The sequence below is a fragment of the Schistocerca serialis genome, chromosome 3 (genome assembly GCF_023864345.2).
Source record: "Schistocerca serialis cubense isolate TAMUIC-IGC-003099 chromosome 3, iqSchSeri2.2, whole genome shotgun sequence".
Lineage (NCBI taxonomy): Eukaryota > Metazoa > Arthropoda > Insecta > Orthoptera > Acrididae > Schistocerca > Schistocerca serialis.
In genome coordinates, this window is record NC_064640.1 from 163,008,593 (window position 1) to 163,036,174 (window position 27,582).

General features: G+C 39.8%; 1 protein-coding gene across 3 annotated transcripts in view; it reads left to right on the forward strand.

Annotated features, from left to right (window-relative positions):
- Positions 1–27,582, forward strand: part of LOC126471556 (glutamate [NMDA] receptor subunit 1) — a 524,350-nt gene that overhangs the window by 38,677 nt on the left and 458,091 nt on the right. Inside the window, exon 2 of one of the 3 annotated variants that reach the window (XM_050099783.1) lies at positions 9,104–9,147. The exons of the other annotated variants lie outside the window; for them this stretch is intronic. The gene's annotated coding sequence lies outside the window, so the exon portion shown is untranslated. The remainder of the gene's footprint in view (positions 1–9,103; positions 9,148–27,582) is intronic. 3 annotated transcript variants of the gene reach the window in all.

The window sequence follows — 27,582 nt, forward strand, 5'->3', positions numbered from 1 at the left end:
CACCAGTGGTGTACGGCCAGTGTAGGAGATCGCTCCCCACACCATGATGCCTGGTGTTGGCCCTGTGTGCCTCGGTCGTATGCAGTCCTGATTGTGGCGCTCACCTGCACGGCGCCAAACACGCATACGACCATCATTCGCACCAAGGCAGAAGCGACTCTCATCGCTGAAGACGACACGTCACCATTCGTCCCTCCATTCACGCCTGTCGCGACACCACTGGAGGCGGGCTGCACGATGTTGGGGCGTGAGCGGAAGACGGCCTAACGGTGTGCGGGACCGTAGCCCAGCTTCATGGAGACGGTTGCGAATGGTCCTCGCCGATACCCCAGGAGCAACAGTGTCCCTAATTTGCTGGGAAGTGGCGGTGCGGTCCCCTACGGCACTGCGTAGGACCCTACGGTCTTGGCGTGCATCCGTGCGTCGCTGCGGTCCGGTCCTAGGTCGACGGGCACGTGCACCTTCCGCCGACCACTGGCGACAACATCGATGTACTGTGGAGACCTCACACCCCACGTGTTGAGCAATTCGGCGGTACGTCCACCCGGCGTCCCGCATGCCCACTATACGCCCTCGCTCAAAGTCCGTCAACTGCACATACGGTTCACGTCCACGCTGTCGCGGCATGCTACCAGTGTTAAAGACTGCGATGGAGCTCCGTATGCCACGGCAAACTGGCTGACACTGACGGTGGCGGTGCACAAATGCTGCGCAGCTAGCGCCATTCGACGGCCAACACCGCGGTTCCTGGTGTGTCCTCTGTACCGTGCGTGTGATCATTGCTTGTACAGCCCTCTCGCAGTGTCCGGAGCAAGTATGGTGGGTCTGACACACCGGTGTCAATGTGTTCTTTTTTCCATTTCCAGGAGTGTATATGTAAGATAAGAGGGTCGTGCCCTGTTTCGACTCGTATGGATGTTAAAATAGTGGTGCCCAACAGAAATATTATTTAAAATATCTAAAGCGAGCTTCTGTAGTGCTTTCACTCCCAAAATTCATCTAATCGAATTCTCTTCTGGATCTCTTAAGAATAAGAGTTGGTTGTTTATTCTGACGTATGAGCTAAAACTTCGATGTTCCTTACAAATATTTCCAAGTTCTTTGCACAAAAGTTCTTATTGCTTGCAGACGATTACTGAAAAGTGGCTCCATAGGTGGGCGAGGGAAGGTGTGGTATGCAGGCATCTGGAGATATTACTGCAGATGTGAAGTACCGGCTCGATGTCCTCGGCACAGAGGCTGGGTTCGGGCTGGGCCTAAACGCCTCTATGCCCGCCTGATTCTCTCATGGTGGGCTACTGTCGATACAGTCAGGTACTGTGCTGTACTTTGTGCATTCTCGACCAAGCCAAGGCCATACAAAAGTTCGGTAAAACTGTAGCATACAATCTCGATCTACAACCTACGCGCATTGCCTTTTCAAATATTTAGAGCGTTGGATGACTGCATTTTCAGGTCCACGTTACTTTCTGATAAAAAAAAGGGCCCAAGAGAATCCAACGAATCTAAAAAATTTAAAATGGTGTCTCTTATCATAAATCCTGAAAGATATGAGACATGACTGCACCGGTTCAAAAGAACTCCATTTTTTTCTGTAGAAAACATAAAACCAAATGTTAATGCCCTTTCCTTCAGCCTCCTGTCATCTGCAGCTACCGTGTTCTCGTTGCAAGGCTGGAAGAGGAACGAAAAGTTGACATTTAAATTCTTTTTAGTATTAACCTCTTTCATTCAATTCGTCCAATAATGTGAAGTAAAGAACGCAGTACAGCCTATAGCTTAAAACACCGTCTCGAAGATTATCGTTGTTTTGTATAAAGAGGTTTGGAAGTAGGTCACCGAGCCGACACTTCAAATAACGCAGGGGCGAAAAGGACTGTAAAGAAATCGGAGGACGCCCCCAAAGCCCTGTGTGTGCAACTGTTGAGTATCATGCCTTCAAGCAGAGTCGAAGGCCTTCTTATGGTCGAAGAAAACACACATTAGATGATGCCCACGTAGGAAAGCCTACTGTACAGCCGTGTCCAGCAGCGTCAGGTAATCGATTGTGGAATGATGTCGCCTGAAGACTCATTGCAGTCATCTTAGGGGAGCTTGGATTCTGAGATCCAGACTAACTGGCGGTTGACCATCCAATACGACTACTTTTCAGTGCACTGTTGAGGAGAATTAGAGTAAAATTCTTTCAGAGTCAGTGAATCTTCCAGTTTTCGGAAATAAGATAAAAAAATTTGAGGAGTATTTCCTTAGCAATATACTGTAACGGGTTCTGTCGCGACTTGTGGTGTCAAGGCAGCAGAAAATGCGGATCTGTCTTCTACATTGAGAAAGGGCAGCTGTAAACTTCGTTACTGCCGGAATTGGTGTCTCACTTGTGCTCTGAGCAACTGCTTAGTAGTGGTAGAAGATCTTGGACGGCGATGGTGATGGTTCGAGCGAAATGCTCAGACATTTTCTGGCCATTGTTTCGTGAGAAGTTTAGTGTATAGGAATTTTTCAGGTGGCTTCTTTTGGTTTTCCTTAATAATTCTGCACATTTCACTTTCGCCCCATCTGAAAGTCTGCGAGATTTTCCGTAGTCGGCTGGCTTTCAAATCTACGCAGACACACCCTACTGCCCTTATTTGTAGTGGGGCACTCCATCGCGGAATAGGCTGTTAAGTTGAAGATTGTGTAATGGGTGCTTAGGCAAGGCACATCAAGGGATTGTCAGAGATGCCCCACAGCAGGAAAAGTGACTGCTCTACCTCATGTTCAAGAGACACACGCCTTCTGGCAACTAGAGGCCCTGAGAGCTGTGTTATATGAATTGACGTCACACAGGCTCACGGACGGGGTAGCCACTTTGGAAGGCAATTTTAGAAAGCTGTCTTAGGAAACCTCTCTAGAAAGCCAATATGTCTGGAACACCTGCGGTGGTAGATACAGGGATATAGGGAACATATAGTAAGCCTTCTAGACACTTGCACCACTTCAGTAATTGCTTCTAACTTGCTGGTGAGAGAGAGAGGAGAGGAGTTTCATGAGTCATTAACAAAACGAGCTGCTTCTCTTGTAAGTCTTTCTTTTCCTGTAGAAGACATACTTTCTTAGCGGAGGGGCTTACAGACGTAGAAACAAGGGAATTTCCTGCACAAGGACACTCAATTCATTCACATGCTGATTACGATGAGTGGCTGACTGCAAACTCCAGAGGCTCATCCTCTGATTCGTCAGAGAGAACCAATTCGAAGAAAGCGGATGGTTTTGATCCGTTTTTTTTTAAATCTGTTGTTTTTACTTCTATGTCACTCTTTCTATGTTGAAACTAAAGGCTTGTCGGTTTGAGGACTACTTTTTATTTTTTCTTTATTTGCCCGCTGAGACAGAATGCCAGTTGTGATATTTTCCATTTGTTGGCGTTCTGAGAGAGAGCCGACACACGTGTATCTTTGCAGGAGCACTTACATGCGTTGGATCAAGCTTCCACTGTTACAGAATGCGCTGAAGAAGTTTTTGTACTCACTAATTTTACGGTCGTAGTGGCGAATAATGTTGTGGATACTGGTGATTACGCTTCGATATGATAAATCCGGTCGGTGACTTTTTTTCCGATTTCTTTCTCATCGATGGAAGCTGTACTTTATCATCTTCAGACTGCATGGCATCCAGATCACTTTGCGTATATGTTGGCGCTGACGCTGAACGGTAAGTTATCACTTCATGAGCAGCTTTTCGACATACATCACACTTTGCTTCTTCCTTGCAAGAAATGATGCCATGTCCGTGCGGCCATTTAAAGCACATACTTGGGTTCCGGAACTAGTTCGCACTTTAAGTCCATGGAAACCAGCCTTTATACGTTCTCGCAAGATTGTTGGACTACTAAAAGTAGAAATTAGATTGTTTTCTCAAGCTCGCAATTTATCTTCCACACAACATTTCTGTTATACAGGGTAGTCAGAAACGTTTCAAACTTTCTAAGGGTGTAGCATGGGAGGTTGCACTGAGAAGTAATTGTTAAGCAAAAATTTCGATACTTCGTGTTATTTCGGGGTTATTTAGCATTGAAGTTATCGAATCAGGTCGCTGCACGCGCAAATTCAAGCAGCTTGCCAGAGGCGGAGTAACTAGACGTGTTCATTCCATTTCTTCACCGAAAATAAATGCTTATTTTGCTCACCAGGCTTAAATTTAGCACTTCCAAAGCAGGTACAGTTTGACTGTAATGAGCATTTCAACAAGTGATAACTCACGGACCCGCAGACGTCTGTGCTTTATTGATTTGTAGCGCACACAAGTGCTTGAGTTTGCGCGCGCAGCAACCTCATTGGCTAAGCTCAATGCTAAATAATTCGGAAACGGCGCAACGTAACGATTTCTTTCTTTAACAATTATTACTCAGCACAACCTTTTCTGCAACGCCATTAGAAACTTTTTGCACCGTTCCTGACCCCCTGTATGTCTGACATTAATTTCTCTTTTGCAAAGCAATACCCGTTCACAATTTCAATTACGTTACAATATAAAAAGTGTGATGTTTGTCCATATAATCTACTGCATCGTTTTGGTAACTTCACCACAGTGTAGGAATGCGTAAATTTATCGTTAGTGACTTTTCTTTGTTCCGTAAACACTACAAAGTGTAAAATATTTGTAATTTATCAATTAAGGTGTTTGCCAAAGTTACATATAATATTTTTATTAATGTCTAGTTTCGAATATTTTTGTTCATTCTCGAGCCATTACCTACCTTAAGAGACAATGTTACTAACAAAACATGAAATACAAAATTTTGAACATTTTGTGTGCGTAGATTACAGTAGTGTGATAAATCTTTTGACATACCTGCGTTTGTAATGTTAGACTGTACGCAACAGATTTGGTTTAACATCTTATCAATATAACAAATGTTATTTGACTGTATTATGATTGTCTTGGTACATATAAAATTTGATAGGCCACTTCAGTAGTTCATACATTAAAATCTGACGGACTCTGTCGGCTGTTTGTTGGGTTTTCCAAGGCGCTTAATTGTATAGATAATGTTCTACCCTTAAATAAACTCAAGTTTTATGGAACTGGTGGCTTTATGCACAGCTGGTTTGAATCATACTTAACAGAAAACAAAATGTGCTGAACAATTCAAACAACGTTGGAAGGACAGAAAATTTTAGTGCTCTTCAGAGATCTTAATGTCAAAACTAAAGTCTAGATATTGGCTGTTAAAGATCTCATTCATTGTCGTATTATTATGTAAATTACTTATGTCATCAGCTAACTGCTGTGCTGAGTCATGAATGAAAAAGAGCAAAACTATTGTTTTATTTAAATTCGGCTTGTTCGTTCATCAATTTGTCTGGCCCTTTATCGTCCGTTTGTATATTTATCATTCTGTATGCAAGTCTAACTTCATTCCCTTAGGTGCTACACTTAAAATTTTCATAATATTGTGAATACCACCTGCAGTATGTCGCAAACGATGGTCAAAAAGAGTCTTGTTGTTTGGGCTGATATTTTCTTTGTATTCCAGACTCAAACATTTATCGTCCAACTTTCTTACCGATATCTTTTTCCAGAATATTCGAAAAAGTAATGTACTCATGAATAGTGTGACAGTTAAGAGGAAAGAATTTACTTAACATCTCACAGCTTGGATTCCAGAAGGGTTGCTCGACTGAGAATGTTATTTGAATATTCAGTCATCAAATATTACAAACCTTAATGAATTAAAGATTGCTAATTGGTATTTTTGTGATATTTGCAAGGCGCTTAATTGTATAGGTAATGTTCTACCCCTAAATAAACTCAAGTTTTATGGAACTGGTGGATTTATGCACAGCTGGTTTGAATCATACTTAACAGAAAATAAAATGTGCTGAACAATTCAAACAATGTTGGAAGGACAGAAAATTTTAGTGATTGGAAAGACAAAGGGAGCCCCACCAGGTCCAGTTTTCGCTTCACTCCTATTCATTATATATGTGAATGACCTTCCACTTAATATTCAACAATCAGAATTGGTACGTTTTGCAGATGATGCTAGTGTTGTAAAGATACCATTAGAGAAAAAGCAACGAAAGAAATGGTAAATGATATTATCCAATAAAGGGGTTCCCATAAAATACTATCCCTAAATAAAAAAGTACTATATTCAGTTCTGTACAACAAACAGACATGCCAACAGTGGATGTAGCACGTGATCAAAAGTTTGTACATAGGGTAGAATGATCTAACGTTCTGGGTGTAGATATTGATGAAAACTTGAACCCGCAGAAGCATGTTACTGAACTTCTCAAATAATATGTGATATTCACTAATGGACGTCATGTAGGTACCTCTTCAAGGAACTAGGAGTTTCAATTGCACCGTCACGATATATACATTCTATTTGCTAGTGAAATTCGTAAAAAATAATCCACCACAATTTCAGAAGAACAGTGATGTCCATACCTACAACATTAGAGGAGAAATGGCCTTTTTTACTCATTATTAAAGCTGTCAGTGATTCAGAAATGAATTCAATATGCAGCAACGAAAGTTTTTGATATTTTCCCAATAACATGACCTGTGTGACAGGTAGCAAAGCAAGTTTTAAATTTAACTTGAAATCGCTTCTTCTGGACAATTCCTTCTATTCCAGAGACGAATTTCTATTTAAAAACTGGTAGCCACTAATGATAACTAATCATGTATACATATCCTGTAAATTGACTCATTCCACGTAATTTTGATAAAAGAATTGTTTAAGTGATTTATCGAAAATCTAACAAATTATCTCGTAAGAAATCCCTACCAGCTTGGCTTATATAAAAATTATAACATGTTCCACATTGAAATTTATATACACCAAATGCATAACACTTTTTTCTTATTTTACAATTATATCTCTTAGTTTAAATCTTAATTGAGCTGCTGTTCGAAATGCTATTTTGTACTGCTCGAGGTAAGCGTGCACTAACTTTTCAGCAATATGGTCATAATATTTCAATGTAGTACGTTTGTTTCTTTAAGTGGGATTTACTCCCTTTTATATTTTTTGAGAAATTTCTGTTAAAACCATTGGCTACTGCTACTTGTTTGAGAATGCATAACTCGCAAGATATTTCTATTTTATTTAACAGAAGCTTAAATATGCGAGCTACCATAGCAAAAAAACATGACTTTTGTGTTGTGGCTGGAGGTTGGAGCCATCCATTGTTATTGCATATGAATGTGATTCTTTACAATAAATAGAAAATTTCAGATTATTTTCTGCCATTGTTACTGTTAAGTCTAAGAAATTAATTTCCATTTTGGACTCAACGTCTAAAATGTATTTCATACTGTGGTACTGCTGGTTAAAAATAATGTGGAAGGTGTGTAGATCCTCCTCCCTCCATTTACTACAGTAAATCAATCGTCTAAGCAGCATTTATATATAACTATCTTCTGTGTCAAAAGTGAGTTGTTCTGAAGCAGCGCCTTGATAAATAATAAAATACGAAACTGAACAAAGCCTACGCAAAGAAAAAATGTGTTACTTTGAAATATTATGGCCGTATTACAGAAAAGTTAGCACATGCTTTCCCCAAGCAATACAAAGTAGCAAAATGGTTCAAATGGCTCTGAGCACTATGGGACTTAACTACTGTGGTCATCAGTCCCCTAGAACTTAGAACTACTTAAACCTAACTAACCTAAGGACATCACACACATCCATGCCCGAGGCAGGATTCGAACCTGCGACCGTAGCAGTCGCGCGGTTCCGGACTGCGCGCCTAGAACCGCTAGACCACCGCGGCCGGCTACAAAGTAGCATTTCGGACAGCAGGTCAGTTAAGTTTTAAACAAAGACATAAAACGGAAAAATGAAACCAAGTATTATGCATCAGATGTGTATAGATTACAATGTGGAGCAAGTGGATGTTTGCATATAGGTCAAATTGCTTGGAATACTGCACTATCTATCTGCAACTAGATACAAAGAACATATCAGGCCAAACAATAAGGCTGCTTTTGGCCATCGTTTGCGAAGCACAAAACATACAAAGTATTGCAGATAGTATTGACAATACTATGAGAACTTTAACAGTGTCACCTCAAAGAATGAAGTTAGATGTACTCGAAGAATGTGAAATATGTAAGCGGAAGTTAAAAGAGCTGGACATATTGATGAACGAACAATTAGAATTTAAAAAACACAATAATTTTGCTCTTTTTAAAAGTAATCATGATTCAGTACAGCAGTTTGCTGACAACATGTCAGTGATTTTAAAAATAATACGACAATGTCTGAGATCTCTATGAATACAATATCTATGTATTTAGTTTTAATGAAGAGACAGAGCATATGAACACACAATAAATAACTGAAGGCGCCCATCAAATTTTAATGTATAAAGACCAAATATGCCTATCCAATTTTATACGTACCAAGACAATCATAATGTGGTCCGATAACATTTGTTATATTGATCGGATGTAAAAACTCATCTATTATATACTGTCAAATATAACAAATGTTGGGAATGGGTCGGGAATGAACAAAAATGTACCAAACTTGTGACTAATAAGAATAGTATATGCAAATCTGACGGAAACCTTAATTAATAATTTACACATACATTGAGCCGCTGATTCTGATAGCAACACAATGTGGGAATTACGTAAAGTGTAAAATGTACTGTATTTACGAAACATTGAGTGCTCTGTTACGCAGATACACATCATTATATTTACTTCACTGATACAAAGAAAAACAACAACGTGATCATCACTGACACATAGGGTGATAGTACAAGTCGTCAAGAGAGAATATTTAATACTCTTCTCAGTGTCACAAACATTTTTAACCAACAACGTAGTAATTTTCAAGTAATTAAATTACAGTGAACTCATCAAAACAGTGATTAAATGTTAACGTAGCAGCAAATAAACGAAATATACAACAGTGTCTGTTGGAAGCCGAATACATAGCAATGGTATACATCTTTTTAGCTCTCTGACGCTACCTAGTGAAATGACATGTCAGCTTAAGACAGAGAAGGAGTACGTTAAGTTTTCGTCTGTTCCGCTTAGTTGCTTATGTACATGCCTTTTTTTCAACTTTTTGTTCTTTAAACGCATTGATTGGCTCTTGAAGGGTTCTGTGGCAAGAAAAACATCGGTACTAACGCGCATCTAGAGGTATGTTGGAAGCTCCATTACTGGTAAAACAGCCATTAAACCTAAAATTCTACATTATTTCTCTTACAAATATTCTGCTCTTGCGATTAGCGTTTCATTTTGCTTAAAAAGCAACTACTGACTGATGTATTACACACTCATTGCAGGTTTAATTATATGCTGATATGGATGTTAAGTGTACACCCATTTGCAGAAGGCCGTAAGTGCTGTTTGCAGCTGAAAGAAATTCAGAGACAGTGCAACACACTGTGCCTCTTACTTAGAAATCTGCGAGGCTTGGGTGGATGCTCACAGACAAGACTATTAATCACTGGAAGTTGTAATCAGAAGATTAGACTTCCGGGAAAGAGTTAATGTAAGAGACAAGACACAATCTGTTTTCGATGTCTGCGACTGTCGCACTCTTTGACGAATAAAGATACCACTGTTTGTAGAGGGTGCAGACGACCGCATGTTAGAATCATTGAGCTGGCTTGGATTAATGCATGTAGAACTACTCACATACTCTTCGGCATAGAAAAAATGGTTTGTGCGGTCACATTGTGATTGACTCAGTGATTTCTAATTCAAATGTCATTTAGCGTATAAATGCTATGGTCAAGGCCACGAGATGTAAAATTTTTCCCCTTTACCGTTTTTTCAGTTTCAACCGCAGCATCTATCATCACAATTTCATGCCCTCTGTTGCTCTGATTGCTCTAACTTTTTTTTCTTTCTCCACAGAACGTACAGTACTTGTAATGTATCAGCACGGTCCGTTATGTGTCGTTTTATGCATTGCATAAAAGGGACCGGTAATAAGTATTCTTGAAGAAACTGGAATATGTTCATACACATAAAATTACCATCAGGAAATTCTGAATGAACAGATCGATTTGGAATATAAATATTACACAGAAATTTTATTGTAATTACCCTTCCAAATAAAAGTTGGGTAGAAGAACAGAATCTACAAATATGTCAGAGATCATGTTACCACGAAATTAAAAGTAATCACTGGAAAGCATGCATTTACATAAACAACATCGGTAAATTGTTGGAAACCTCACACACCACAATACTAGCTGGTATAACCAATTCCATAAGCAACAATAGTATTAAATTACATAACTCATAAAGCAATATAATATAGATTATAAGAAAAAAATATAACGTACAGAATACCAGAGAAGTAAACTGCCTGTAAACATGTAACATCACTGACTCAATTGTCAATATAGCTGTCACGAAACATAATTGTGAAATAAGCTTTCATAATTCGACAATTGAGGTGGTGCCTGGATGAAGGGCATTATAGACAGAAACCATATTACGAGATAAAGAACTTTAAAGTTTCGGTTTTCTGCTTATAAAATTATTTTACATATTTTCGACTATAATTCTCACATTCAGAATTAAATTTGAACTTCTTCATTGCAATAAGTTCAGTATCTTGACATTTATATGCTTATTTTATTAAAGGAGTAGTTTAAAAAAAAGTGTTGTATGCTTTTTTCTTCCCACAAAGTACTGTAATAATTTATTAATAAAAACCATGTAAAAAGAAAAATACTTATTTAAATAGTACAGTTTATTACAGAAATTGAAAATTAACACTGTCCACAGAAATAATAAGATTGCTAACAGTATTCGTAAGTAATCAGTGCATTCCTATAAAAGTAATTTTCATCATTGAATATTACTTCATTCTAGAAAATTTCTGTACACTCTTGACCCTGTTGGTTAGTGAAGTGCTATAAGTCTCGAATATCCCTTATATTCTTTGCATTTACCATCACATAAGGACAATCATCAGGATGAAATGTTTAGAATGTTTTTATGTCAAATACACTTAAAAGTTTGAAAGAAACATTGCTTGGTATATAAGTTCCTGAAGAAAGTAGTTCCATCTGGTTGGTACTGTAGTTGTAAGTAACTCTGAAGTTTGAATGAATTTTGTCTAAATAAAGTGGCCTTTAGGAAGAAGTTGATCAATAGTCTATTCCAGTCTTCGATTACATCAGGTGCAAAGCATAAATTGAACGGTGTAGATCAGCATAAAAGACCGCTTCAAGGTATGCGTTAGCTGTAGGTATAATGGTATTCTCCCTTAGAGCCTGTTTCGCTATTGCAAAATTTCTGTCACGTTGGGAGAACGAGTGTCAATATACTGGGGAGAGATGATCAGAATTGACATTCTATATTCGGGAGGCATATGAGCAAAACGAAACCATGGCCTTCTTCTTATTTTGCCCACCTGAAGGATCAGAAAGAAAAATATATTTCTCAGATGTCTCTAATTCGTCATTTCCTTTGTAAGACAGTCATTAAGAAAAGATAAAACAGAGTTGACATATTTCCTTGCTTGTGTTTCTAAGAAACTATATGTGTAGGATGTATTGTCATTTTGAACATCGAACATATTCAACATCAGCAATACTTTATAAAATTGACTGGTGACGTTTCCGCTCCGGTCGCAGGTTCGAATCCTGCCTTGGGCATGGACGTGTGTGATGTCCTTAGTTTAGTTAGGTTTAATTAGTTCTAAGTTCTAGGCGACTGATGACCTTAGAAGTTAAGTCGCATAGTGCTCAGAGCCATTTGAACCATTTTTGAACTGGTGACATTTAGCTTTCGTATCGGAAAATTTTGGGCATCATCGAATTCTACGACAATACATTTCTCACTTTCTGTAGCTCTCTTTTTATTTCGAAGTATTTTTCAACCTTTTTCTTGTAAAGCAAATGCAGTAATGCAGTAGTAATCAGCTGTGGAATGATTCCATAAAATTGATGTCCTGACTACTAGAGTTGAATGATTGAAACAGAAAGTGAAGACGTTATGTATCAGAATATTGGAGATTATTTAAATCAATGAGTGGAAAATAGCATATAAGCCCACATGACATTTTTCCAGCCTACGCCTCAACTTCATAAATAACTACTTCAACAAAAAATGACATCTGCTATAACTCCAACAGCATAAAATGAGAAAACATATAAAATAGGGTGACAGAAACTTAGAAATTGCTGTCATATGGATATCAAGACCACCTGATGTATATAGTAAACTGTAATTCTACAACAGCGTAAATTACCTACTTAAGAAATTTGAAATGTTATACCAAGCTAAGTACTTCTCAGAGATAACCTGAAGATGACAATCACGCAGAAATAAGCCTATTGTGATAAACAATATAATCAAACACACATACTTCCAGCTATTGATTACAGCGATGTTATCAACCAAGTCCTTTCTCAGGAAAGCTGACGGCGCCTGGGACTGGTGTGTTCGTTATATCTATGACGTTCGACTCTTTGTATTTCACTATCGTAAGCACAGCTATCCTGGCTGCATGCACAGATTTCCGCACCTTCTGTCTTCTCTATTGTCTTATCAACGTACACTGTCCCCCATATCTCTCCACGACCTTAATGCTCTTGTCTGAAGAACATGGCAAAACACCCGTTCCCATTAGACCAAAATCCTATTTCACCCCATTATTAGGCCATTTTTCTCAGTGTCCCACCCAGTGGCAGGAACCCGACTCCTAAATCTCCAGCATTATGTTAGAGAACGGAAAAACATCTCCAGCTTCAGAAGACACTTAATGACGTATCTACTAAAACAGTAACAATGATTACTACTGTCCCTGTACAAGCTCGTTACCGTTGTACATCCTTCTTTCTAACCAGATTTTCCTCTTTTCCTTGTATTCTTAACTGGTGCAGTCTCCTTACATTTCCTTTTCCCAGAACTCGCTCTATCAGAAAACATCTACAACTATAAATTCCTTATATATACAGGGTGTTACAAAAAGGTACGGCCAAACTTTCAGGAAACATTTCTCACACTCCAAGAAAGAAAATATGTGGACATGTGTCCGGAAACGCTTACTTTCCATGTTAGAGCTCATTTTATTACTTCTCTTCAAATCACATTAATCATGGAATGGAAACACACAGCAACAGAACGTACCACCGTGACTTCAAACACTTTGTTACAGGAAATGTTCAAAATGTCCTCCGTTAGAGAGGATACATGCATCCACCCTCCGTCGCATGGAATCCCTGATGCGCTGATGCAGCCCTGGAGAACGGCGTATTGTATCACAGCCGTCCACAATACGAACACGAAGAGTCTCTACATTTGGTACCGGGGTTGCGTAGACAAGAGCTTTCAAATGCCCCCATAAATGAAAGCCAAGAGGGTTGAGGTCAGGAGAGCGTGGAGGCCATGGAATTGGTCCGCCTCTACCAATCCATCGGTCACCAATTTGTTGTTGAGAAGCGTACGAACTCTTCGACTGAAATGTGGAGGAGCTCCATCGCGCATGAACCACATGTTGTGTCGTACTTGTAAAGGCACATGTTCTAGCAGCACAGGTAGAGTATCCCGTATGAAATAATGATAACGTGCTCCATTGAGCGTAGGTGGACGAAACTAAAATGAGCTCTAACATGGAAACTAAGCGTTTCCGGACACATGTCCACGTAACATCTTTTCTTTATTTGTGTGTGAGGAATGTTTCCTGAAAGTTTGGCCGTACCTTTTTATAACACCCTGTATATATTGTGTGTGTGTGTGTGTGTGTGTGTGTGTGTGTGTGTGTGTGTGTGTGTGTGTGTGTCACTATCATTATTATTTTAAATTTTTATTGTCATTATTATTGAAATTATTATTATCACTATTAGTGGCGGCAGCAGCAGCACTATTTTCATTAGTTTACAGTCAGTATTATGTACGCAAATTCTCACTATAGACACTCAAATCATTTTAACACTATTTGTCATATTAAAACAGTTATTTCTTCGGTTACTATGGTGTGAAAAAGGTGCTGCATGTGAGAAATCCTGGTCCGATGCAAGAGAGGGCCTGATGGTGCTAATGAGGTCAGATTAAATAAATACATAAAAACGAGTGTTTCAGGCACAGCAGCAAATCTCCTGAAGATAACATTCGCAGGTGACCTGCACGCCACAATGAATAAAGGAGTGTATTCGTACCGGTGGGCGATCACATCTCATGCTGTTGTCCATGATGGACATCAGTCCCACATGAAATGGAAGTTTTATCACTTACTACCCCTTGTATGATGAACATCTCCATGAAGTTACTCACGTACTGAAATGGTGTTACATAATATAACACTTCGATTTCCGTCGGTATGCTTACACGAAGAGACACGATCAAAATGTTCAACATCTTATAATCGGCAACTATAACCATCTTCCTCTTTTGACTGCTGAATCTTCCTTCGGTATTTCGCTACTCATGTAGAATATACTACTGGCTATTAAAGTTGCTACACCAAGAAGAAATGCAGATGATAAACGGGTAGTCATTGGACAAATATATTATACTAGAAATGACATGAGATTACATTTTCACGCAATTTAGGTGCATAGATCCTGAGAAATCAGTACCGAGAACAACCGCCTCGGACCGTAATAACGGCCTTGATACGCCTGGACGTTGAGTCAAACAGAGCTTGGATGGCGTGTACAGGTACAGCTGCCCATGCAGCTTCAACACGATACCACAGTTCATCAAGACTAGTAACAGGCGTATTGTGAAGAGCCAGATGCTCGGCCATCATTGACCAGACGTTTTCAGTTGATGAGAGATCTGGAGAATGTGCTGGCCAGGGGAGCAGTCGAACAGGTTCTGTATCCAGAAAGGCCCGTACAGGACCTGCAACATGCGCTCGTGCATTATCCTGCTGAAGTGTAGGGTTTCGCAGGGATCGAATGAGGGGTAGAGCCACGGGTCGTAATACATCTGAATTGTAACGTCCACTGTTCAAAGTGCCGTCAATGCGAACAAGAGGTGACAGAGACGTGTAACCAATGGCACCCCACATCATCACGCCGGGTGATACGCCAGTATGGCGATGACGAATACACCCTTCCAATGTGCGTTCACCGGGTTGTCGCCAAACATGGATGCGAGCGTCATGACGCTGTAAACAGAACCTAGATTCATCCGAAAAAATGACGTTTTGCCATTCATGCACCCAGGTTCGTTGATGAGTACACGATCGCAGGCGCCCCTGTCTGTGATGCAGCATCAAGGGTAACCGAAGCCATGGTCTCCGAGCTGATAGTCCATGCTGCTGCAAACGTCGTCGAACTGTTCGTGCAGATGGTTGTTGTCTCGCAAACGTCTCCATCTGTTGACCCAGGGATCGAGACATGGTTGCACGATCCGTTACAGCCATGCGGATAAGATGCCTGTCATCTCGACTGCTAGTGATACGAGGCCGTTGGGACCCAGCACGGCGTTCCGTATTACCCTCCTGAACCGACCAATTTCATATTCTGCTAACAGTCATTGGATTTCGACCAACGTGAGCAGCAATGTCGCGATACGATAAACCGCAATCGCGATAGGCTACAATCCGACCTTTATCAGAGTAAGAAACGTGGTGGTACGCATATCTCCTCCTTACACGAGGCATCATGACGTCGTTTCACCAGGCAATGCCGGTCAACTGTCGTTTGTGTATGAGAAATCGGTTGGAAACTTTCCTCATGTCAGCACGTTGCAGGCGCCGCCACCCGCGCCAACTTTGTGTGAATGGTCTAAAAAACTAATCATTTGCATATCACAGCATCTTCTTCCTGTCGGTTAAATTTCGCGTCTGTAGCACGTCATCTTCGTGGTGTAGCAATTTTAATGGCCAGTAGTGTAGTTGTTCCACATTAAACTTCCCTCATTTCAGACTCTTTAACGTTTTCTCGTCAATTTAGAAGCGGAATAACCCATGTTTACAATGTACAAAAATGGCTCTGAGCACTATGGGACTTAACATCTATGGTCATCAGTCCCCTAGAAATTAGAACTACTTAAACCTATCTAACCTAAGGACAGCACACAACACCCAGTCATCACGAGGCAGAGGAAATCCCTCGACCCCGCCGGGAATCGAACCCGGGTACCGGGCGTGGGAAGCGAGAACGCTACCGCACGACCACGAGCTGCGGACTTACAATGTACAATAATAGCACCTCAGACAACAGAGGTAACATATTAACACAAATTATTATTATTCGTACGTAAGTATAGGATTTCGCGGCCGTCGTCACTGTCAATAAAATTCTTCAGGGTATTTGACCGCATCGTCAATATGTAAAATTCTCCTACATTTTGATCACTGTTGTAAATGGCCTTCCTCAGGGTGAAAAACACCCTGAGGAAGGCCATTTTGAAGGCACCCCGATTCATTTTATTGACATCATTCGTATGGTTTACATGGTAATTTGACATTCTCACATAAACGGTTAAATATGCAGAAAATACATAGTATAAAACCAAACATAATATAAAAAACTCTCGAAAATTTTGTATTGGAATCTCTAGTCTCTTAGACAACCCACAGATCTCGGTGTCACTAAATGCAGTTAACTGAGTCCAGCAGGAAATTTTCGTAATAAATACTCTTCAGACTGGTGCTGTGTAGCTTGCTCAGCAACTACACAGTCGCACGTCGGGGCATCTTTGAATCCCCAGTCATACAAATAATGATCATGATTGCTTTGTGACAGCACCAGTTCGAAGGATTAACCAGTGATATTCTGTTGCCCAGGGCATGCCAGAATGTGAATATTACGTTTAGCACGCTTTTCAGGGAGACTCCTTTCATGTCCCCTTTGACGCAAATGAAAACGACAAAGGGATGCTTTTTTATGTGGATTATATGATTCGTAACTGGAACCTTCACGCAAATGATTGTGTGTCGAATGATTTTGTTTTCATTGGGTTGTATCTTCCTGTATAATAAGCTAGTGCGAGTAGGTATACAAGGAGCATTCCGCCCCAAAGTTTCAGCGATGACATTATCTATGATGTCATGAGATTTCCCCACACCAACCCTCCCTTACCACTTCACCTCTATCCATGCTGACAAAGGTCAGTTACCCTACGTATAAAATGGCAGAAAATTCAAATGTTTCTGGGAAATTACAAAATGGCGGAAAATACCAAAACTAGCTCAATTTCGTTAGTGTGTTTCCCTCCCACCCCACTCCTATGATGTAAGTTTGTTGTCCTAAGTGTAAACTAGCAGGAAAATACAATACAGCGCTTGAACAAATCAACCAGGGCATACTGACGCAGCACTATGACATCATAAACCGAAATGATGGGTCTAGGATACTGCCACAGCCATAGCATGGCGTCAGAAACCAAGACATGGAATACTGGCGCAAACCTATGACGTCAAAACACAAGATGCAAGGACAAAAGAAAGTAACACCTGCAGAAATCTGTAGGGCTATTTGTAGCAGCCAGGTCACCGTGTAATTCCGTTCTCCCCATCCTACGTTAATTAGTTTATCTCTGTTTAAACAATAGTTTGTGTTTAGTCAGCACACGTGTCATACAACATCGCAAACTTGCTTTTCCTGTAAGTTTGGATCTTTCCACAGTATATCTATAACGCTACACCCTGGGAGGGAAAGGGCCCCTGGAAAATTCACCACCAATGGGAGCAGTCTGCATGCACTGACCATCTCATGACGGTTGGGTCTGGTAGCGAACAGCCATTGCACTGCGCTGTATGGAAAAAGAGCCCTGCAGTGTAGGCAAAATGCTGCGTTATGACCCCGCAGCCCAGCTGGAGGTGTTCCAGAAGCTATAGGCATCAGATGTGAAGTGCCCACGCAAAGTTGCGTGTAGAAGCTCTGATTCCCAACGCCGGTGTGCTGTTGTGACAGCACTGCAGCTACAGCCCACATGACTAAGATGAATTGTGTGTGTGTGTGTGTGTGTGTGTGTGTGTGTGTGTGTCTGTAATCAGACAAGGTTATACGTATTTACAAGTTGAATCATAGCCATCAAACCATGGTCAATATATATGATGAAAAAATAACATCTTACAAGTATAATGGCCCATACCTCTCTTACTCATGGCGTTTCAACACGAAAAAACTGTCTGCAGTATCAGATGCTAGACCACAGCACTTCCTGTCGACATGGTGCAGAGACTGTAAGCAGCTAGAGCCCCCAGACATCTGTCTCATGGAGAAGCATGACACTGCCAGCACAGTGGATCTATGAATCACGCAGTTCAGTATATAATATAGGCATCCAGTGGCTGTCGATACCGGCATCCTAGAGGTTAACCTATTGAATTTTCTCTCATGTCACAGAACTTTTACATCTAAGGGTTCCCACCTCACTATGCGTCTTATGGTGCATACTTAACGTCATAAATCTCTATAAAATTTCTAAATGGCTACAGATGACATACATACGGCAAGTCATGGAATTATCGCGTCAATTTTATGGTGAATTGAGAGAATAGCGTACCGAAATCAATGAAATTTCCACCTAAAATCACTCTCCAGTTGTGGTCTTATCCTTTTAAAACAAATATTGTACCGACAACACTGAATTCTGCGTTGAAAAATAAAGAATGTAGTACCGAAATCAATTTTGTAAGCTCATTCTCCAGGTGTCATCTTATGCTTGCTATAATGAATATCACACCGCCAAATTGACTCTTCCATTGTAAACAGTGAATGTACTAGACAATAATCATTTTTCAACGTACATTGGAGAACTTCCACTTCAAATCTAAATCCTCCCCTGCCGTTGGACACGAACATCGAAGAGTCAAATGTAATTATCCATCGGTGGGAACGTGCTGATGATGGTTTAATGCCATCCAACAGTCGTAGGGTCCATATCTTAAATTAAAATAATAGTGTACTGCATTGGTCTGCAGGTCACACAAAACTTTAGGCATCCCTCTTACACAGGAGTTTTATACAGCAGCGCTGACATGACGATCACACATATATGACGCTGTTAACAGCCCCTGGCCACAGCAGAGCTCTCTCAGACAACTGTGCTATTAAGTGTCACTCTATGGATTGGAAAGTCCCGGTATTCATTCTCTCGTCAGTCTGTCGTAGGATCTGTATCTGCCACTTACCATTTCTTACAACTCTGTTAATGTTTGTGTGTGTGGAGGAAAACACTGTAGATATAAATTGTTCCCTAATGCCATCTGCTTCTTTAGCCAGACACTTTATAAATTCGGTATATTGACTATAGAGTCATAAATAGTGTTAGTCTGTGTGATAGAATTTCACGTGGTCTATACGTAAGGTAACCACGATAGCAAGTTAATTGTTGTAACTGCAGTTATTCCACCAGTTTTAAGCACTCAGCAAACTGTATCCCAGCTTCTAGATGCACAATGTTCTCTCCTTATAGCCCAGGGGCACCGTCGCAGAACCCTCCAAAATCATTACAACTAGGAAACGGCGAGTTCCACACACTTTTTTGACGAATGCTGGTGCTAATGATATGACGGCTTGTTAATTTTCCCAATAAATCTAGTTCTTCCATCCGCTGCTCCTGTACTTTACAAAGATACAAAACGACTCAACTCTAGCTGTGATGCTCACAATCGTAACAGCTTGACTGTTTCACGCATTTTCACATGTTTAACGGTACTACATTTCTCAAGCACAGGATGTTTACGTATTTAGCTGTTGATAGACATTTCAATTCCCTGCAAGTTGACACGTATGCCCAATATCACTATACCTGTATAATATAAGTTCTTTGTCTTGTTATGCTCAATGTAACGCCTGTGTCACAATGTTCTTTGATTGAACATCTATGTAAAAGTTTATTCATATTGTCTGTCACTTTATCTCACTGTCATTAATCTACGACTCTAATTTTCAATTTAATGTTCTGTTTAAATTCTGTTAGATTAAAATAATCTTTGTAGAACTGGTTTATGCATAGAGAACGTGGGTTTGTACTTAGGATGGACGTCCCCCCCGCTACTAACTCAACATGATGGGAATAGAAAAGGTGGGATTGGCAGTAGAGCGCAATAAGTCTTTGTGACAGTCAGTCAGCAGCTAGCATCAAAACTGTCCAAATCTTGTGTCATGAATGAGGCTAAGAAAGTAGAAAGACTGATTAATAATGCCACGGATGTGGGTGAGAACTGGCTATTTGTTCACGGAATTTACTGGTTGCTCCTGAATTCCAGAAACCCGGCGCCAAGAAAACAATTTTCAGACCTTTTGTACCTCAAGAGCCATGAGTACGTTTATCGCCTTTTCCTTAACCACAGCTGATTGCGACAGTTACCATCTCTATCTCAAGTAAAAGTTTACAACTGTGTTTAGATGCATGTACCAGTTATTTGCCTTATTTGCAAATAATGACTGTTTTTAGTTCAACTTGGAGTTATGAACCCTGAATTACTCATTTGTCATTTTATTTAGACAAGATCCTTTTCCAAGTGAGCAACATACCCGAATTTACTATTTTATTGAGCTGAAGAATATTTATTGCTTCAGTAGTGTTCATTAACTTTCGTGGAGTAGTTTTCTTAAGTGTTCAGCTATCTTTGTTTCTTGAATACCTCACGTAAGATTTCAAATATAATATTATGGACAACAATGTATAACCCTATAACTTAATCGTTACTACAGGTTCACAGTCAAAACCAAACTCCTTTTATAGGCGGAACATTACCGGCAGCTTGCTCTTGTGGTTTTAGATGGAAGTGTTACTTGTCTTTTGGTAAAAGTGATGTTTTAGTGGCTGTTAGTTTTATAGAGTCTTGACGTTTTACGGCTGAACTTAAACAGTATGCTACACTAGCGCTGTGAACAAGGAAAGAACACTAGACCACCACCATCTCGCTCTCTCTCGCATATACAATCAATAGAGTATGCAGCAGGGCGGGTTATTAAAGTTTGCTCGTTTGTCGTACTGTTCACTGCAAAAGTTCCACCTACCTCAGTACGGCGGCAGATCACAAGCCCATTTCTCTGCATACGTATGTACTGCGCTGACGACGTAAAAGCAGCGTTGAAGAAAACGCCATCAGTACTTAAGTTGCACGTCCGCGTAAACTCTGGTAGCAAGCTATTCTGTAATTTCTTGTAATACTTTTCGGGCAGAAAGTGGTTGCATCGTTCTCTCAGTAAAATGTCAAAATTCTGAAACGAGTCTTTTATTTCATTTCAGTTGAAAAAATACCTGCCGTCAGCCCACATGTAATTAGCGAACAACGTCACTCTCTTCAGTTCACAGTTCATGCAACCCAGTACCCACGCATGGCAGCCAGAAATGTATTTAAGTCCAACCCGAAGAATTACGCGACTTCACAGTCAATACTCCGCTACTATATCTGACTTTCACATTCAGTCCTTTTCGGCGGATTTCTATTAAAGAAATTGCTCGCCAAATACTCCATATACGGATACGAAACATGCCACGCGGAATTTTACAAAGGCCGGAAGTTCACACGCGTTTATCTTCCCAACAAAATAGTTCTAGAAATTCCAGACTTCACAAAACTGTCCGAGAATGCAACTGCTTCTACGGCAACACAATCGGGACGCGAAATACCAATAACTTCTTCATTTTACACATTATGCAGACGGACACGTTCAACATGACCTGCAGGTTCAACAGCTACGCAGCGACTCCTTCATTCTGCTCCTTCCACACCCTGTAACTACCTGGGAGTGCGAGGGAACTGCTAAACTCTGATAGGTTGATCAAAATTGGTCGAGATCATTCTCGCGCCAAAGCTGTCCTACGCCAATCACTATTCCCAAGTGCATTCACGTCATTTCAATATGCAAATATTAATATAATGTTTATCATAACCAAACCAAAGGAAAACTAATCTGGGGATTTACTTAGAAAACTATTACTCTGCAAACGGCTATCCTGGCTGCCTTCTTACAAAAGCAAGTACTCTTAGCCATACGTCATCAGCAATGAGGGGAAAACACAACTTTCCCACTACACAGTTACGTAATGTGGTACAATATACAATATTGAATTTCTACGTATGCAACACTTACACACTCTCATTCATCCTCATTCAGTCCAGAACAAACAAGCAAATATTTATTAATTAAATAATCTACTACATCTACATCCATACTCCGCAAGCGGAGGGTACCCTGAGTACCTCTATCGGTTCTCCTTTCTATTCCAGTCTCGTATTGTTCGTGGAAAGAAGGATTGTCGGTATGCTTCTGTGTGGGCTCTAATCTCTCTGATTTTATCCTCGTGGTCTCTTGGCGACATATACGTAGGAGGGAGCAATATACTGCTTGACTCTTCGGTGAAGGTATGTTCCCGAAACTTTAACAAAAGCCCGTACCGAGCTACTGAGCGTCTCTCCTGCAGAGTCTTCCACTGGAGTTTATCAATCATCTCCGTAACGCTTTCGCGATTACTAAATGATCCTGTAACGAAGCGCGCTGCTCTCCGTTGGATCTTCTCTCTCTCTTCTATCAACCCTATCTGGTACGGATCCCACACTGCTGAGCAGCATTCAAGCAGTGGGCGAACAAGCGTACTGTAACCTACTTCCTTTGTTTTCGGATTGCATTTCCTTAGGATTCTTCCAATGAATCTCGGTCTGGCATCTGCTTTACCGACGATCAAGTTTATACGATCATTCCATTTTAAATCACTCCTAATGCGTACTCCCAGATAATTTTTGGAATTAACTGCTTCCAGTTGCTGACTTGCTATTTTGTAGCTAAATGATAAGGGAACTATCTTTCTATATATTCGCAGCACATTACTATTGTCTACATTGAGATTCAATTGTCATTCCCTGCACCACGCGACAATTCGCTGCAGATCCTCCTGCATTTCAGTACAATTTTCCATTGTTACAACCTCTCAATACACCACAGCATCATCTGCAAAAAGCCTCAGTGAACTTCCGATGTCATCCACAAGTTCATTTACGTATATTGTGAATAGCAACGGTCCTACGACACTCCCCTGCGGCACACCTGAAATCACTCTTACTTCGGAAGACTTCTCTCCATTGAGAATGACATGCTGCGTTCTGTTATATAGGAACTCTTCAATCCAATCACACAATTGGTCTGATAGTCCATATGCTCTTACTTTGTTCATTAAACGACAGTGGGGAACTGTATCGAACGCCTTGCGGAAGTAAAGAAACACGGCATCTACCTGTGAACCCGTGTCTATGGCCCTCTGAGTCTCGTGGACGAATAGCGCGAGCTGGGTTTCACACGACCGTCTTTTTCGAAACCCATGCTGATTCCTACAGAGTAGATGTCTAGTTTCCAGAAAAGTCATTATACTCGAACGTAATACGTGTTCCAAAATTCTGCAAGTAATCGACGTTAGAGACATAGGTCTATAGTTCTGCACATCTGTTCGACGTCCCTTCTTGAAAACGGGGATGACCTGTGCCCTTTTCCAATCCTTTGGAACGCTACGCTCTTCTAGAGACCTACGGTACACCACTGCAAGAAGGAGGGGGGGGGGGGGGGGGGCAAGTTCCTTGGCGTACTCTGTGTAAAATCGAACTGGTATCCCATCAGGTCCAGCGGCCTTTCCTCTTTTGAGCAATTCTAATTGTTTCTCTATCCCTCTGTCGTCTATTTCGATATCTACCATTTTGTCATCTGTACGACAATCTAGAGAAGGAACTACAGTGCAGTCTTCCTCTGTGAAACAGAAATCTTTTCTGTATTTTATATTACAAAAATGAAAAGTAGTTAACGTTTTTAATATGAAAATCCAAATAAATTAACCTGACATTTTGTGAGCTCCAGTAATGTTTTCAAATGATACTAAAAGACACTGTTGTTATTCCTAACTGAATTTTTTAGTCTGGGGTGTTGTAATTAATTTCCTCTAACTCTGAAACTATGATAGATAGAAGGCTGAAATTTTTATAAGATATTCTATTGAATAACAAAAGGCAGTGTATCGACTTTGAACAATATTAAATAATATTTGATATAGCTTATTTAGATTCTTAGGGGTCTGAATATTCAGTTGCTCGCTTCCCATGGCTAGTTAGCGACAGGTGCAAATGAGTCATTGCTAAGATACAACTGGCTGTCTCCTTCACAGCCAATGGCTCCAAGGCTACGGGCTGTTCTGCAGAGTAGCTTACAAGTTATCGCATATTGACTCCCAACATTACACACACCCCTAAGAATCTAAAATTTCTCCTGAGCATTTTTATCGTTGTTATTGCAAGAAATGTTAGTTAAGATTCGTTTCGTTAATATACCAGCACTGTCAAATCTAAATGGTTCTTACTAAAATCTAATTTTAACTGAAATCTTTCTCAAATAAACAAAATATCTAAAATTACGTTACAACATTATATATAGTTGCATCAAACATCAGTGGCTGTGGCTTGATGACATACACTCAAATTAATTCACAAAAAAACTTCTCTCTCCTTTCTCCCAAATTCACCTATTACAACATTTTCTCTCAATTTATATTTACAAATTATTCACACGGGGAAATTTTACATGCCGGCCACTGTGGCCGAGCGGTTCTAGGCGCTTCAGTCCGGAACCGCACAACAGCTACGGCCGCAGGTTCGAATCCTGCCACGGACATGGATATGTGTGATGTCCTTAAGTTAGTTAGGTTTAAGTAGTTCTAAGTTCTAGGGGACTGATGACCTCAGGTGTTAAGTCTCATAGTGCTCAGAGCCATTTGAACCATTTGAAATTTTACCTACGTTCTTGAAACTACAAAATTTTTCCTAATCAAAACTTTTATATCTTCCACATAGTATTTAACCAAAAAAATAATTTTATTTCGTCGCTTAATCAGCGTCCAAAAACTTTACTAATTATAATTTAGGCACTGGGAATGGTGCCCTTTCCTGAACCTTACGCTACGATTTGACGGTCGTCTCTTAATTTAACACTTTTCCGACAAGAAGTTGGAAGTTTCACTGACGAAGGAGATGGGTGCGGATCACTTCTACAAATCACTTATATATAGGTCACATAATGGCTTGCTACTGGGATACAGCGTCCAGCTCTCAACATCGGGTTCCCTCTCAGTACCGTATCCGGTTCGGTCACATTTTACATACCTGCAATATATAGTCCGTCTAAATGTCCATTCTTAGCATTTACATGCTAACCTAACACACACATTTATCCTAATAAATAATAATGCTCCCTTTTCAAAATTGAAAGCGAAACTTTTTCAAAGAACTTTTGGAAAAATTTTGGAAAAAAATTTTTTAACTTTACTGTAGTAACATTTTCATATTAATACTCTCAGTAAAGAGTGAATTAATTGATTCTCAGAATTTTAACAGTACCCAATTCGGTACTACTACTGAAATCTTTTTTTCAACATCGGTTTTAATCATTGAGCAAGTTACTGTTACAAAAAATCCCCAAATATTTTTCTCTAGGAATTTTCCTTCAGCAAAAATTCTCTTCTACAGTTACTAATTAAGCTCCATGACTTCACACAAAATGAGCTATTATACATAAAGAAAAAATACATCATCATTAAATATACTGAAAAATTGTTTCTGCCACCATCTTCGGCTCTGAAAAACATCATGATACGTTACATAATGAATATAAAATTATTGCACACAGAAAATCATTCATGCCACCTTCTACAGTTCTGCAAAATCTCCTATATACATTATATGAAAAGAGAAATTTTTTTTTATAAAATCAGTGAATATTACTCTCATACGCCTATATACAGAGAACATAAATTTCCTTATAGAAAAATACTGAAACAAACTCATGCCAACTTCTGTGGCTCTTCTACACTAGCCAACTACTATGGCTCTTCATTTTCTCATATACAATTTTATTTATTTCCTCAGTAGGCAATTCTCTCTTGCCTTGAAAACATTCCTTACAACAATTTCTTTACAAGATATATAATTCGGAAAATTATTTCACATTACTGTATTGGCTTTCAGTTCAATTTCATTCCTCTCTCTTTCTGGTTAGTATTTTAGCTTCTTACTGGAACTACCAGCTTTATGTATCACATGATAGAGAAGAAGGTAAGACAATAGCTATAAATTCTGTATGATGAAGAGGAAAGTTGACAATACGAAAAGAAACGGAAATAGTATTGTCAACAACTTGGGATGCCAGGTGTTCGTCAACCACCTGGCAATGCAAATAATGCGTGTACCCTGAGGCTACTTAGTTACTGCTGTATAATTGATCCTTCAATATGTATTTCTTTAAATCAATAATATTTCTTAAGCCAAGTAATTTGTGTGACTTAACATATTCCAACCTGTAGGCATTTGCATGAGGTTTGGCTACAGTTCTAAATGGTCCCACATAATCAGTAAATTTTTTAGTCTAAGATGTCAGTTTCTTAGACTTTCCTTTATTTTTCACCAGCACTAGGTCACCTATCTGAAAATTCGTTGGACTTGCCCTCGCATCGTGCCTTCTTTTCCTATCAAAGCCTATTTCCTAATATTGGCATGTGCTATTTTCTTCATCTGCTCCAACGCTACCTCAGTAAGAGTCGGAAATTCTACTAGGTCAAAGACAAGATTATTAGGTCTTATTCCACCCATTAATTCTACCGGTGCAAAACCCATTGCTTCATGTTTCAAATTGTTTATTACTTCTTCAGAATACTCCAAGTAATTAGCCCAAGCAAAGTGCTTCATATGACAGTATGTTTTACAAAGACGGTTAAGTTCTTTCATGATGCTTTCACACATGTTTCCCCGAGGAAAACATGCGAAAATTTTTATATGTTCTGTGTTTCTTTTATTCAAACATTCCTCAAAACGCTTAGAAATGAATTGGGGCCCATTATCTGACAAAATTGCTTTCGGCACCCCTGTGTTTACAAAATAACCTTTCTCCAATTTACTCACATTTACTTTGGAATTAGCCTTCTTAATACGATAAAAGCTCACATAATTTGAAAATCCATCCACCAATACAAACACATATTCGCAACCTCCTCTTGAAACTGGCAGAGGACCGAAAAGATTCACTGCTACTAGTTTGTTCTGAGATTCCACAGAGTACATCTGTCCCTGTATAATTCTGTTATTTGCTTGTACTTTTTGACACTTGTCACAGTATTCTAGCCTCTTTTGCACTCAACACCACATGTTATCAAAAATTAACTCACTTAATTTAGCAATACACTTAAGGGCTCCGTAATGTCCATATTTTTGATGTATAAAATCAATCAATAAATCTTCATGTGGCTCTGGGAAACAAATACGCCAATCTTCATTCGTGTTCTTCCTTCTCCTAAACAGAATATCTTTGTATACCTGATAATATTCAGTTAACTTTGGAAAATCAGGGTGACCTATCCTGCTTTTTACCAGTTTCAGATTATCGCCCTGGTTTTGTTCTGTCTGAGGTGCTTACAGATGCGCTTAATTGGTCCCTCTTTCTGCAGTTGAATGACCGCCAGCAAAATTTCATCACAATCCCTATTCCTTAATGGATCTACCCTCTGCTCTTTTTCCATCAAGCTTCTAGATAACGCATCTACCACAATGCTTTGAGAACCCTTTATATACTTCATCTCATTCTCAAATTGCTGTAAATACATAGACCACCTCCTCAGTCTACCGTGTTTGAGTTGACAAGTATCTAAATATGTTAAAGCACGATGGTC